This window comes from Thamnophis sirtalis, unplaced genomic scaffold (assembly GCF_051295495.1).
Source record: "Thamnophis sirtalis isolate CommonGarterSnake01/CBP01778 unplaced genomic scaffold, rThaSir2_p1.2 scaffold_15, whole genome shotgun sequence".
Taxonomy (NCBI): Eukaryota; Metazoa; Chordata; class Lepidosauria; order Squamata; family Natricidae; genus Thamnophis; species Thamnophis sirtalis.
In genome coordinates, this window is record NW_028261395.1 from 16,418,635 (window position 1) to 16,434,741 (window position 16,107).

A 16,107-nucleotide genomic window follows, 5' to 3' on the forward strand; every position below is an offset into this window, starting at 1 on the left:
GATGAATTTACAGTCAGAAGAACATCAGTAAGTTCTAGTCAGGGGATTGGTAAATAGTGTGTGTCTGTGTGTGTGTCTGTGTGTGTCTGTGTGAACCTCTATTTTCTTTTTGTCTAGACTAAATATCAAGCCAGAAACTGAAGCTCAAATACTTTGGCCATGGAATGAGAAGAGAGGATTCCTTGCAGAAAACCCTGATGCTGGGAAAGATGGAAGGTGAAAGGAGAAGAGGACGGCAGAGGATGAACTGGTTAGATGGTGTCATCGACAGAGACAGTGGAGGACAGAGTGGCACTGATAACCTATGGTCCATGGGCTTGTAAAGTGTCAGACATGACTTAGCAACTGACCAACAACAACAACAAATAAGTATCAGGATGGTGCTTTTCCCAAAGGCAACTGAGGCAGGAGACATTCCTCCGGCAATGTGTCTCATCATCTTCAACTTGAAGGTGTGGGAAAAGGTTTTTGGAGGGGTTTCATAACTTTATGGAGACTTACCTAACATAAAACTCCATCCTGAATACCAAAAACAAAAGTGCTTGGAAAATGTGAGTTAAAAAGAATCTCAGAGTCTTGGGAGAGAGGTGGAAATCCTGTGAGGATGGGCCACTGGTGACGTCTGCAATATCATGCAAATAAGCAAGCCAGTTGCTGCAGTAATGGAGATGCATAGCAAAATAAATAGGGTGTTGCAAATAGCAACATTAGTTTGTAAGCCAAATGATGTGATATGCCCGTACTGACTGGAGTGTGACATAAAGATCTAAGTCTGCTGTTGGCTGGTATTTTCAAGATAAATAATTTATTCAATCTGGGCCTTTGCCTGCAAAATAGTAGATTAAGATATGCATGAAAAATGGCCTGTTTTTTTTTTTTTTTTTTTTTTAAAGCTTGGAAGAAGCAGAGTGTTAGGAATGCAGCTTGCCTGAATCGGGCAAACCTGCCTAGGAAAACAGATGTGGGTTTCTTTAAATATTAAAAAAGGAGGCTACGCACGTGGAATACTAAGTGAAAATATGCAATGCGGAACAAATGCATTATAGTCCACAAGTCCATAGCATCAATAGAAAAGCCACCTGCACCTCATTCTAAATAGATTTCTACTAAAGGACGGGAATCCCCCCCCCCTCCCGGCAAGAATTTAGTCGCAATAAAAGGAGGCTTCCCTGATCATTTGTAGAAAGTAACGGCATGAGCCAGTGTAACAAAACTCTGCATCAAGGTGTAGTGAGCTAATGATTTTGCCTTCTACGTATAGGAAGTAACATGAAATCAATTAGCACGCTCTGCTGATTTCTCCTTAGCATACATACCAGTTGCTTAACTATTAGTATCTGCCTCTGGAATGGTTTGTTCAATACCTCTCCCGACTAATATTCCATATTATGTCAAAAACCTCTCCCCCCCCCCGCCCCGCCCCAGGAAATGGCTCCAAATTATGGATGGGCAGCTGTGGATAAGAATAAGGCCCATCATCTGGAACTCTCCCAGGTACACCACCTTAAACGGATGAAAAACCCTGAAGCATTCCTGGGTATCGAGTGCCCAATTGTTCTTTGGAAAACATACAAGGTTTCATATTTGTGTCTGTGAGGTATGCATCGTACCGCACTCCCAGAAGTGGGGTGAACTTACTTTTCCTTTTTTTTAAAAGCCCTACCACCATGAAACAATGGGAAACAAAGCAAAAACTAGCCCATCCCCTTTTCAATTTATGGATATAAATTAGGTAGATCAGTCCTGGACAGGAAATATTAGGAGCCAACCTCTATGGAATTTTATGCTGCCCCTGTTCCTCCGTATTGTCAGTTCTACAGAGACAACCCAGTCATGGACTATCCTCCTTTTATTTAAATTTTCTGGCACACTCCTAATACTTTACTTGGCACTATCAGTGAAACAATCAAGATAAATTTATTTTTTTTCTAAAAATAGCAAAGTTTGACTGTGTTATCCGTAAGCTTCACCCATTTTATTATCTGACAAAAATCAACAATAAAAAATACAATAAACATAAAATATAAAAATAATAATTAAAATCATAAATAGGAAAACAAAAAACGAATAAATTCAAACATCAGGCTCAATGGACCCCCAGGTCTTTTTCCGCCTTCAGTTCTATTACTCAATATGTTCCTCGTTAGTGCACTAAACTTTCAGCAAGTAAATAAAGAAGTTTATTTCTACTTTAAGACACTAAAAGTTCTCTCTCGTTTTAATTGCACATCAGAATAAAGTCCGCTATTACTTTGTTTGAGGAGAGGAGAAGAGTAGGCAACCATGAATGTCCTGCTAACTAAAAATCTCGTTCTTCTAAGAGGTAGGGAAATGGAGAACTTTTTTTAAAATTGCTTTTACTTGGTTATCCATCATGCATGAGAAGCAACAGGCTTTGACTTTGCACTTTATCTAAAATTCATGAAATCCGGTTTCAACGAATGTGTTGCATACATCAATGCAGTAGATCTTGGCTGAGAGTTATCCCATGCTGTGACTCATGAGCTTAAATTTCTCTGGGTAGCCGAAGGAAGTGGGAGAGTCCTGACTGAACCACTTGAGGTAACTGATGCCACTTTAGCAATAATCAGAGGAGATCTACATGGAAATACACAGAAACGCCAATCCCTGTAAGCAGGCTTTCCAAGGGAGCATGGCTGAAAAAAGGATTTTCTCATTCAAAGGCAATGAATTTATTTTGAAATAAATGGGGTTAGTAAAGCAAGTATTATTTTTTTATGTGTGAATCCTTTATAGCTTGCATTTAAAAACGAACACACCCAAACATCATAATGTTGAATTAGATACTGTATTTATATTGTTATGGAAATGTCACAACTTGAGTAATAATAAATATTTGGAGCCAATTTGATGCTGTGGCTAATGCTGGAAACCAGAAAATGGTGAGTTTCAGTCTCACCTTAAGCAAGCTGAGTGATTTGTGGGTCAGTCCCTTTCTCAACATGGCAAGTCCCTTCAGAAAATCTTTCCAAGAAAGCTGCAGGGCTACTCCAGGTAGTTGCTTGGAGTCATGACTGAGTGGAAGGCATTGCCCAAATCTAAAGACCAGAATCCTGCAGGCAACAGCAGAGCCTATGACACTGAACGGAAGCCAGAGTTGGACTCTGAAGAAGCTGGATAGAAAGAACACGGATGCCTATGAAGTTTAACATTGGAGAAAATATTCGAGACCGCAAAGGGCAGCCAAGGAAGGAAACAAATGGATCATTGGACCATTAAGTCAGAGTGTCAATGGGCACAAATGAGAAGGGCCAAATTATCTGACTTCATATGGACATACCATATGAAGACCTGGCTCTCTGGAGAAGGAGCTAATGCTTGGAAAGGAAAAGAAGAGGATGACCTACAGCAAAGTGGGGTGATGTAATTGGAGCAGGAGTGGACACATCATTGGAAGATTTGAAGGACCAGGTTAGTGACAGTTCATCATGGCAAAATTTATGTGATCAACTATAACTTGAAGACACAAACACACACACACACACACACACACACACACAGGGAGAGAGAGAGAAAGACAGACCGGCACTCACATAGCCATCAAGTAGATGCTGATGGACAAGTTCATATATGATATATGTAGTGGTGGAATTCAACCCACTTAGCAACCAGTTCGATAAAAATGTGAGCTTCCATGCATGGCTTCTGTGCATGCACACGGCTTCCACACATCCATGGCTTCCACCACGCTGCGAGGGTCGACCAAGCAGCCTTTCAGGGGCTGCTCTGCTCCATCTCCATTCTCCGGGGAAGCAGCTGCTGCTCTTGCTGGGAGAGAGAGAGAGCGCCCTTTGTGCAATTTAGCAGCTGTGAGCTGCCGCTTTTCTCTAAGCCCCTCCAGAAAGCATGCAGCACAGAGAAGCGGCAGCCATATTGAATACCACAGGGCTATCTGCGGCGGCTCACACAGCACATGGAGCACCTCTGTGAGTGACCGAGGCTCAGCAAGGGATGGAAGAAGCAGCTGCAAGATCTCCACTTCTTTCAGGTAAGAAGAACTATCCGGTCTGTTCCCAAACCACTTTGGCCCTCCTGTGCCCACATCACCCCCTCCCCTGGGCAACCCTTCAGCTTAGCCTGGCAGGCTGATTAAATTGCTTCGGGCCTGGAGGGTGGTAGTTTGAGGCCAAAGGGGGGGCGGTGGCATGTGGATGAAGCCTGGTGCAAGGCTGGAGCCAGGGAATGGTGTGTCCCTGGACCCTGATCCAAGGCAAAGGGCAAGTGGGTGGCTTGCTTACCTTTGATGAGCAGAGCAGGTGAGACACGGAGATTAGCTGGACAGTCTAGACCATGTGGCGAAGGGAAGATAATATCTAGGGCAGGGCGGGACAGGGCAGGCAGGGCTAGCCAGTGGTTGATTTTATTGGTTCTCCAAACTGCGCAAAATTGGAACAACTGGTTCGCTCGAACTGGTGCGAACTGGCTGAATCCCACCCTTGAATATATGCTATTAAATATTGTATTGCTACGTTATTTGTCTTGGCTATACAGTTTAAGAAGGATTCAGATGCAGAGATTCTGGAATAGATGCAGAGAAGAGCAACAGGAAGGAGGGAGGAGGTAAAAACTGAGTCCTGTGAAGAAAGATTGAAATAATTGGGCTTTTTTTTTTTACTTTTGAGAAAAGACAACTGAGCTGACTAGTATTTTTTTCAAATATTTGAAAAGCTGTCCTGCAGAAAAAGGTCAATACTTCTCTGTCATTCCAGTAATAATGGATTTAATTTACAGGAACACAGATTCCATATCCCAGAGAAAATAACGCCCTACACTAAGAACCATTTGACATGGAACTTATTAGAAAAAAGTAGTTTGACTATGAAACCAGTTCCCCAGAAGAGTCGTGGGCTTTCTTCACTGGATTTGTTCAAAGTAAAACCACCCCAATCTGTTGATGATGCTTAATTTGGATTTCTATTTTGGGAGGACTTAAAATGAACATTTCTTGGACTTTATATAAGAGGAAGCAATTGCAAATTATGCTTTACCAGGACAATGTCACCACATCTGAAAGATTCTTGAGTAAATACTTGGATGAATCTATAAACTTCAAAATTAATCATCTACCTTTTCTTACTTCTTTTCCTTCCTCCTTAGTGTGTGCTACCTGCTCGAACATATGCCGGTGAAACATGGACACTAATATCACAATCAATACAAAAAGTCCGAATGACAAGAAGAGCCATAGAAAGATACAAACTCAGCACCACAAGACAAGATAGAAAGACTTGCACATGGATTAGAGAACAAACAGAAGTATATAATATCCTCAAGAGAGTACAAAAATGGAAATGGAAACGGGCAGGTCACATAGCAAGAAGAACTGAGGGCAGGTGGACCAAGGCAGTCATAGAACGGATCCCACTTGATCAAAAGCGTCCACCAAGGAGACCCAAAATAAGATGAATGGATGACATCAGCAAGTAGGGTGGGCTCAATTGGCAGAAAAAAAGCTCAGGACCATCTTGGTTGGAAACAGGGGGAAGAGGCCTTCATCCTGCAGTGAATAGACAATGGCTAGAATGATGATGATGATGATGATGATGATGATGATGATGATGATGACGACGACGACTTTTTCTTACATAATGGACATAATTTTTCAAAAGTCCCATGGCCTTAGACTTGAAAATGGAACATATCTGGAAATGGAACATATACAGGGGTCTAATATAAACCAGGATGTCAAGAAAATGGTTACTATTTTAAGACATGACCTCTCAAACTTATATTTCAGTGGATGTACCTGAATAATTTACAAGGTTTGGATCCACTGCATAGATTTCATCTTCTGCAGCACTGAGTGAAGCCCCGAGGATGTCGCCTAATAGGATAACAAAATGTCTGCAAAATAAACTTATCAAGCTCAGAGAGCAGCAAGGGCCTCATGAACAGTTCAGGAATTGGCTGGAGTTCAAGGCAGGTTCACCTCATGAGCAGGCCTATCCAAGGGTTTCTGCTCTGCCTGATATGTCTATGGACATCATTCTAGGTCAGCGATGGTGAACCTTTTTCTTACGGTGTGCCAAAATTGCCCTCGCGCATGCTATGGCACGCACGTGTGCCCCCTCCCCCCCTCCCCGCCCACCTGCACATGCACACGCAACCCCCAAGCATGTGCACATGACCCCTTCCCAAGTTCCAGAGGCTTTCCTGAATGGCGAAAACTGCCTCCCCCGGGCCCCCAGAGGCCCTTCGGAAGCAGGAAATGGATCATTCCCAAAATTCTGGTTGGCCCGTTGGGGCCATTTTTCCCCTCCTCAGCCTCCAGAGGCTTTCCTGAAGTCTGGGAAGGGCAAAAATAGCCTCTCCTGACCCTCTGGAAGGGCAAAAAAATCAGTTGGCCAGCGCGCACATGCATGACGGAGCTGACTGTTGGCATGCCACCAAATATGGTTCTGCGTGACACCTGTGGCGCACATACCATAGGTTCGCCATCACAGTTCTAATTCATGGTTGTCCCAAAGGTCTTTTTTTCCAAAAGACAACTGGATCTTCTTGGAATTTTCTTTGAAAATGTTTCAATTCTCATCCAGTTCTCATCTCACTCTTCAGTGAGAAGCAAAAGGTTTTCAAAGAAAAGATCAAGGAAGTCCAGTTGCCTTCGGGAGAGATGGATTGGAACCTCTTTCTGCCCAACAATGTCAACTCCATTCAGTCCATCCCAGAGGTGGGTTCCTCCCAATCCTCTCCAGTATGCTAGAAGAGGTAGTGAAAATCTGGCCTACCGGACCAGACCGGTAGTAATGGTCGCTTGGCCATGCCCCCAAACCTCCATCAGAAGCTTTTTTTAAAGCCCCTTTTCTATGCTGCTTCAGGCAAGGAAAAGAGGTTTTAAAAACTAAAAGGGAGATGGGAGGAGGGAGGGAGGGAGTAATGGAAGGGAGAAAGAAAAAGAAATAAAAAGAAAGAAGGAATCTCACTTTTTAACCGGGATTCAGCAAAGTAGAAAAAAATGCTGTTGCTTTAAATCGGAACTGAGCATGCCTGGCTATGGAATTCTGGGAGTTAAAGTCCACAAGTCTTAATGCTGCAAACTTTAAATTGAAACCTGCTTTAAATTGAAAATCTGCTCAAAAGAAAGTTTGCAAAGTGACATTCAGCAGTTTGTTTCTAGGTCAACTGAACAACAAACTGGATAAAAGGTAGGATTCTTATATGGTTCGATGTTTTTGAAGTTTTGGGTTTTGTGCAATATGGGCTTTGTATTTCTAAAAGGGTTTGGATCATTCCCTGCTTGTGAATGGAGCCAAACTTTCTATAGGCTCATTATCTCATTAGCTATCTGGCAGGCATGTGGAATGAGTCTTTCTGGGAGTAATATTTTATTGGGGGGTGGGTTGGTTGTGTCCCAAAGAGGGAAGGGAGAAAGGAAGAAAGGAAGAAAGGAAGAAAGGAAGAAAGGAAGAAAGGAAGAAAGGAAGGAAGGAAGGAAGGAAGAAAGAAAGAAAGAAAGAAAGAAAGAAAGAAAGAAAGACAGCAATTTAGGGCTAGAAAGCTACTCAGAGGTCATCTAGTCCAACCCCCTGCTGCAGCAGGAAACCTTACATTATCTGGATTATTTTGGTGCCTCTAACAGAGAGGAAAATTGCCAGAAAGGAGAAGGAGTTTACTAGGACAAGGCTGCCATGCAGAGGAAGACAGAGATAGTCTTTGACGTATGACTACAATTGAGCCCAAAATTTTGGTTGCTAAGCAAGAGCGTTGTTAAGTGAGCTGCACCACATTTTACCCAATCCACAACATTTTCTGGTGAGTGACATCAAGTTGGCCACGCCTACACAGTCACATGACTGCTAAGCCATGCCCACAGAATACGTAGTAAAAAAAATTGAAACCCAATCCTGGTCCATCCCCTAAATGCCATTATTGTCATAATGAAACAATGAGGACATTAGGCCATAGGCCCTGCTTTGGAGCACCGTCTTCTGAATCAGTGTCCGATTCCTAATCTCAGAGATACAGAGAGAGATGCAACTTCAGGTCTTTTTCTAAGATTGAGTCTTATTTTAACACAAACTGCAGGATAGAGATAATGCCCCTTTTTGTTTCCCAACTCATTCGGCACAATTCTTCTTTTTTATCATAGGCAGATCAATATCTCGCTGATACATGTTCTGCCTGAAAAGCTGTAATGTATTCTTCCTCCACTCGATAATAATAACTGATTTAACCCTCCTAGCCTGAATGCTATGGCAACACAATGGGTGATTTATGAAGTAAAGGGGCCATTGCTCAAAATAAGGTTTTACTTGATGGGCCCCTGAAAGAGTTTAGCTAGGAAAAAGTCTTCCTTTGGTTTCCCGGTGAGAATATCACACAGATTACAAGCGACTCAGAATTACAGCAATGGCCAAACATTGTTGCATCCGCTTGTAAAGCCTCCTTTTAGTCAAATTTAATTTGGGGTGATTTCATTAAGAGATTTGAGTAGTTTTCAGGCATATGATACCGAAGCAGTGGAAGTATGGAAATTGAACAGTAAAGCTTAATAGTGTTTTCCAAAAATAGGATGCCGTCAAACAAGGTACAGCAGGAGGAGGGGTATAAAAACAATGAAAATAAGTTTTCTTGGGTTTTCTATTCTGTAGAAATTCATTTACATAATAACATCCCAGTGTGGAAGTTCAAAACTGTTGCTCCCATGCTCTCTGCACGCAGCTCACCGCCACAGCTGAGCAAATGACTATACCTGTCTGAACTTAAGCGGATCTTGAAAAGGAAGAAAGAAAGAAAGAAAGAAAGAGATAGAGGGCTTTGAGATAGCGCAATTCATTCTGATTAGAATCAGTATTGATCCCTTTTCTCGTCTTTAAGATTTGAAGTGTCACAAATGTTTTGGTGTTCAACGTGGAGAACAGAAGCTATAGTATTTTAAGTCAGCATGGTGGAATCAGGAGGTCTAAGAAAAATTCCATGTATACACATATTTTTTTGATTGCTCCTCTCTAATCTTTACATCTTAAACCTTCAAACATCTCTTTTCCCACCCAGCAGCTTTTGACTCCCAAGATATATAGACCGCAAAAAGCAAACGTATGTTGAAGCATTGTTAAAACAAGTTCTTTTTTAAAAAGACTTGAAGAAGAACTGAAGTTCAGATAAAGCTGAAGCTGTGAAAAGATGTTGAGAACAAAAGCTTATGTATTTGTTAAAAAACAGTGGAAGAGAAAAGAATCAGAACTCCAGAAGCTACTCTTAGATGATAAACTGAAACATGGATGGGTACCGAATCCAATATTTGGATTTATCTATTTTCAAATTTATCACCTGCCAGAATAGACATTTAGAAATATGGATTAGGCTTTACTATGGTACCATTCAGGGATGGTGTTGTGTTGACCATCGTTTTTGATAGTCATCCTTAGGTTAAATTCCATGGTGATCCTTAGTCCTAGTAGAGAGTAAGAATCAAGCGCCTGATTCTGAAATTACTCAACACAACCTCACAAACTGAGTCATACAAAAGACCTTGTGGCCTTTTATCAGCATCCTTCTATTGCCTAAGCAAAGTTGAAAAATGTAGCAAAGAATGTCCCCAATTTGCCACATTCACAGAAAGACCAGCTTTTCACAGGGGAAAATGGTTTGGGGATAATGGACTACCACAATTTTTTTGACTGAAATGATAAATCTTCCTTTTTATAATCATTATATATTCCAGGCACTTTGCAAAATCCTTTTCTTAGAAATGCACATAAATTTAAATCCTCAAGGTCCCCTTCTGAGGTTATTAATCTGGGTGACTACTTGAAATAAGTAACAAAAAAATAGCTTCTGAATATTATTCCTCCTGTCTTAGGGGCATTACAAGTCAATTTAACTGTCTAAATGAGCTATACCTGGAATTAAAACTTCTACGCATTCTCCTCCACCGTTAAAATGCTGTACCTTTAAGATAAGCCTCCAGCAGGCAAATTTTTATCTTCCCTGGCAGTTCATAACACACACTTGTTGTTTGTGTAAGCTTCAGTGCATGCGAAAATAGGAAGGGATTCAACAAATTAAAATGTTTAGTAAACAAAGTTGTCCAAAGGGAAATCATTAGCAAAAGCAGATTCTCTGAAGATGCTCACTGGGAAGTAAAATTGCTTCATTACATAAACTACTAGACACAGTGAAAATTGAGTCCAACACCTGTTTAGGATAGGAAAGAGCTGCTTCTTCCCTCCTCCAGCCCAGCCCCCTGCAGTCCCTCCCAAAACCTTGAGCTGCTTGTTCACAACGCACATGAAATCGGTTGTTCATTCTTGCACATCATGTCTGACTGCATGTAAATGAAAGACCCACAAGGAAGGATTGGGGAACTCAACATTTTGAACTCTGGCAAAGGAACGAGATTCCTACCTCCCAGATGGACTCAATTAGAACATTTGATTATATATGGAAATTTTACACCTCACCCAGGGAGTTCTCACATTGTTTAAAAAAAACCACCACATTATCTGTCAGAATGCATTTTGTGAGAAGACTCACCGGCGCAACCATCTGAATGATGAATGATGTTGACAGATTGTGAGAAGGTTAAAGTAGGGTCAGATGGGTTAATACTTAAATTGGAGACCTCCAGGAAATTCTGGGGCTGCAGGCAAGTCAAAATAAATCTCCAAATTGGGTGATGGGAAACCATTTCTGAACTGTGAAGTTACATATAGACCCAACACTTCCGTGTCATAACCAGGAGTCAAAGTCAATGGTATAAAGCTTTTTTATTTACCTTTACATCAACAAAACAGGTTTCCAGAAACAACCCTTGTGTGTCTGTGATTGACCTGAAAACAGGGTTGAATGGAGATAGGTAAAATTGATCTGGCTTGAAAACAAACTAAATATTGGGGGGGGGAGGGTGTTCTTATTGTTGTGGCAGTTCTTGTACATTATGTGTGTGTGTGGGGGGGAAGTGAAGAGAGAGGGACAGAGAGCAGCAAACCAGGTTTTTTTAAAAAGAAAAATAGGCCAATATTAGAATCCTGCAACATTTAAAACCCTTTCCCCTGGGTATTCACATATTCTCTCTCCCTCATTTCTTCCCAAGGTGTACTGCTTCACAAATTCACAGTCAGCAGTGCAATGTTGCATAATTCTGCATCATTACACAGCCTAACAGATAGATGCTTGTACATCCCACGCTAATGGCATCCCAGTCAAAATAACAGCACCAGCGTTTTCTTCCTGGAAAGATTAACTCAGTCAGGGATTTTCTAGCAATTTTTTTTTTTTGCAGAAATCCAGTTCTTTTTAGTGACCATTTTCAGGAAGAGTGTGTGTGCTTTGCTCCCTGATGAAGTTTCTTCTTACTAAGGCTAGCAGGTCTGAGTACAGTCTGAGTCAACTCTGAACAACCACTAGATGTCAGCAGAAGCAAAAACCCTATAAAATTCTAACTCTTCACGCCATCTAGTGACCATCAAATTTCTGCAACCCAGCTTTCTATGTGAAAATATTGAGCGAGACCATTTCATGATGGAGAATAAGGTAGTATCCCTCATGCATAAACGAGGAGGTAGAGATGCTGAATCAGAAGTTGCTATGGTGATGGATCAAATGGGAGTCAATAAAATCAACATCCATTCAAATAAGAAAGGGCTCTTAGTGAGAAGAGGATTTAATATTCCTCTTGAGAAGGTTTTTTAGTATTGCCTTACTTGGGTAGAATTGACAACCTTATTTGGCCACAAAATCTGAACAAGATATTTAGATCTGTGTAATAGCCAAGTGGGAATATACACCTTCACACTAGTGAGATCAATTACGCTGCAATATCCTCTTTGTTGTGTGTGCATTTGATAAATAATTATTTTCAAATTAGAACAGCTGGTGCTGTTTGTGTGGTTGATATTCCTTCAATCTTACACTGATTACATATAAGTAGTGAACCTCTAGAGCAGCGGTCACCAACTGGTGGTCTGTGAGAAAATTTTGACCAGCAGAAAAATTATTTGCATTTTTTTAAATTGCACTAAATCAGGGGTCCTCAAATTACGCCCCCAGAGCCGGATTCGTGCAATGATCATTTGTGTTGCTGCAGAGAGTCTCCCACTTCAGGATCTTTTTGTGTGGGTTGGATTGGGACAGAAATTCGGACTTAGGGTCTGCTTCGGCCTCCTGGTGTGGGGCTTTGGGCGGAGGCTAGAGGGAAGTGAGGCTGGTGGCGAAGAGCCGGAGGGCCTTGTTCCAGTGGGACTGCATCATGGCCTGGAACTGGCTGACCATCTCAGCCTGCTGAGCCTCCAGGCACCGGTACCCAGCCTTGCACTCCCACAGGTCTTCCCTCTGCTTGGAAAACCTATGCTCGTAGTCCTCAGTGAGGTGCTTCTGCTGAGCCTCCTTCTTGGTCGGATCCAATTTGAACTGAGCCAACTGTTTTGCCAACTCTTTCTCATGGTGGCTGCTTAGTCCCCACAACTGCTTCCTGTTGGGGCCCTAAGGAGCCCGGGTGGGCAGGTGAAGAGTGGCTGGGAGGGGAGGAGCAAGTAGACACCGGCGAGGTACCCCTGATGTGAGTGACATGGAGTTGGCCATGCCCACCCAGTAACATGACCACCTAGCCACGCCCATCCAGCTGGTCATTACGGAGATCATATTAGTGGTCTGCGGGATTTAAAATTATGAATTTAGTGGTCCCTGAAGTGCAAAAGGTTGGGGACCCTTGGTCTAGAGAACTTCTAGATTAGGTCAGACTTGTTTTTCAGAGCTTTCTCTTATCACTGAGCAAGCATTATGCACAGCACATGGGGAAGATCTTTCTCTCATCCAAGCATGGAACATGCCATTTATTTGTAAGACAGGCAGAATCCAAATTACACCATACATAGATTGAAACATCTGAGCAATCTACTTCTGTTTCAGACTAAAGCAAGTCATTTATAAAGCTTGATTGGGACAGAAAACATACCACATGTGGATTGAAATAATTCCACATAATAATTCCAATAATTCCCAGAAAGATCACATTTCATAAACACACAATAATTTGGTTATTTCTCCCCAGCAAGTCTACAATCTCTCCCTAGTGACGGAGAAAGTATGTTAACAGGACTTTTAGAAAAAGAAAATAAATCTGACTACCAAAATTTGGGATATGAATTTTCACCTCACAAGAGAGAGCTGTAAGATGCAAGACAACAGAATATTTAAAACTATGAATAATACCTTTTCTATATTCTATTTGACAAATATTTCTTATGTTGAGTTCAAGGGGTAGGATAGGGGTTTTAAGTAAACATAAAGAGAATCTGATAAATTCAACTTGCTTCCATTATCTTAGCTTTTTTAAAAAATGAAATAAAATAACAGATGAAAATAATAAAATTATAACACACGTAATCACACGTAAGATTATGTATATTTTCCTATATAGATTTTTGAACATTTTATACAAACTTCATTTCAACCTTTGTATCCATAAGTGAGTGCTTTGGCTCACTTTCCTCATACAGAAGTATGAGTTGGAGACATAAGGGGAAAATTCAAAGCACATTGAATGCAGTGGGAATGGGCACTTAAGAATTGTGTCGCAAAGTCAAATGATATCACGACTCAAAGTACACTAAACAAAAGTGGATTGAGTATAAAAAGAAGTGAGCAGCGGGAAAATGTTTGGAAGTGATTTGAGTATACAGAGAAAATGAATGAGCACTGAATCACAAAAGACATGAAAAAAGGAGATGGGGAGGAAAGAGCAAGGAAGTGGAGATTCTAGAAAGGGTGCAGAAAAGAGCAACAAATGATTAGGGGACTGGAAGCTAAAGCATATGAAGAACAGTTGCTGGAACTGGGAATGTCTAGTCTAATGAAGACAAGGACTGGGGACTCCCTTTCAGTCTGGTTTCAGGCCTGGTTATTGCACTGAAACCTCTTTGGTTGCGCTGACCGATGATCTCTGGTGGGCCAGGGATAGAGGACATTCTCTATCCTGATGCTCCTTGACCTCTCAGCGGCCTTCGATACCAACGAACATGGTATCCTTCTGCTACGGCTGGAAGAGGTGGGAGTGGGAGGCACCTTGGGGGTGAAGCTGTACACCCCTCAGAGAGGGCCCGCAACTTGGGTGTCCTCCTGGACCCGCAGCTGACACTAGAACACCATTTGTCAGCTGTGACCAGGGGAGCTTTTGCCCAGGTTCACCTGGTGCACCAGTTGCGGCCCTACCTGGACTGGGAGGCACTTCAAATGGTCACCCACGCCCTCGTCACCTCAAGACTCGATTACTGTAACGTGCTCTATATGGGGCTGCCCCTGAAAAGTGTTTGGAGACTACAATTGGTCCAGAATGCAGCCGCGCGAGCGATATTGGGTGTACCGAGATACACCCATATTACACCTATCCTCCGCAAGCTGCACTGGCTCCCCATCAGTCTCCGAACATGCTTCAAGGTGCTGGTTATCACCTTTAAAGCCCTACATGGCCTAGGACCCGGATATCTACGAGACCGTCTTCTGCCACATACCTCCCAGCGGCCGATAAGATCACACAGGATGGGCCTTCTCTGGGTGCCGTTGACTAGACAATGTCGTCTGGCAGCTCCTCGGGGGAGGGCCTTCTCTGTAGCTGCCCCGGCCCTATGGAACGATCTACCCCCAGAGATCCAGACCCTCCCCACTCTCTCGGCCTTCCAAAAGGTTACTAACACCTGGCTATTCCGGCAGGCCTGGGGCTGTTGACCTCATGAATGAGGTCCAGCCCTGCCTAGACTGAAAGCATGTTGTGTACTTTTTTAATTTCCTTTTCTCTCTATTTTTTTAATTTTTTTTTTTATTCTTTAGAAATATATCCTGTAAACTGCCCGGAGTCCTTCGGGATTGGGCGGCATATAAATTCATTAAATTTGAATTTGAATTTGAATTTAGGGCAGACATGGTAGCAGTGCCCCGATATCTCAGGGGCTGCCACAAAGAAGAGGAAGTCAAGCTATTTCCAAAGAACCTGAGGGCAGGGCAAGAAGCAACGGATGGAAACTAATCAAGGAGAGAACCATCCGAGAACTAAGGAGAAATTTCCTGACATTGAGAACAATTAATCAGTGGAACAACTTGCTTCCAGAAGTTGTGAATACTCCAACATTGTAAGTTTTTAAGAAAAGCTTGGACAATCATTTGTCTGAAATGGCTCGGGGTCTCCTGCTTGAGCAGGGGGTTGGACTAGAAGACCTCCAAGTTCCCTTCCAACTCTGTTATTCTATATTCTAAGTGATGGTTGGATGGGGCTAATGAGATTAAGAAAAAGAAAGATGCAGAGTGAGAAACTGAAAGCACAAAAGACAATATGTGAAGGTTTACAATATGGTGGAAAGCAGACAATTTGATTTAGGATAACCTTTATAAATGTTATAGTAATGGTACCACTTTATACTGCAGTGTTGAGGCCACACTTGGAATACTGCATGCAGTTCTGGTTGCCACAATACAAAAAAGATGTTAAATTCTAGAAAGAGTGCAAAGGAGAACAGTAAAATTGCTAAGAGTTCTGGAGGCTAAACTATTTGATGAACAATTAATGGAACTAGGTATGTAAAAACTAATGAAGAGAAGAACTAGGGGTGACATGATTGCAATCTTCCAGTACTTGAGAGGCTGTTCTAGAGGAGATGGGGGCAAGCTTATTCTTCAAAGCAGCTGAGCAAAGGACAAGAAATAATGGCTGGGAGATCATTAATGAGAGATCCAATATAGAAGGTAAGAAGGTGTTGTTGTTTTTTGACAGTGAGAATAATTAATCATTGGAAGAGCTTGCCTGCTGGAGTTGGGAGGCTTTCAAGAAAAGATTGGAGAGCCATTTGTCTGACATGGTGTAAGAACTCCTTCCCTGGACAGGAAGTTAGATTAGAAGACTTCTGAGGTCCCTTCCAGCCCTATGAGCCTAGGCTAGGATATAAGGAACAGAGAGGAGTTTTGAGCGGGTTGACATTAAGCCTTCCAACCTCATTCTCTGCTTATACCAAAAATGAACTAATATAATGGGTACATCCTAATGTATGTCACTCAACCATCTGCTATAAGGCATTGTGTTGTTACACACGCACACACACACACACACACACACACACACTGCCCATCATTCCCTCAAGCAATAATAGGAGACTTGCA

At 42.1% G+C, this 16,107-nt stretch overlaps 1 protein-coding gene across 1 annotated transcript in view; it reads right to left on the minus strand.

The window, feature by feature from the left end:
• NRG3 (neuregulin 3) overlaps nucleotides 1-16,107 on the minus strand; it is a 561,068-nt gene that overhangs the window by 306,734 nt on the left and 238,227 nt on the right. The gene's annotated exons all lie outside the window — the stretch shown is intronic.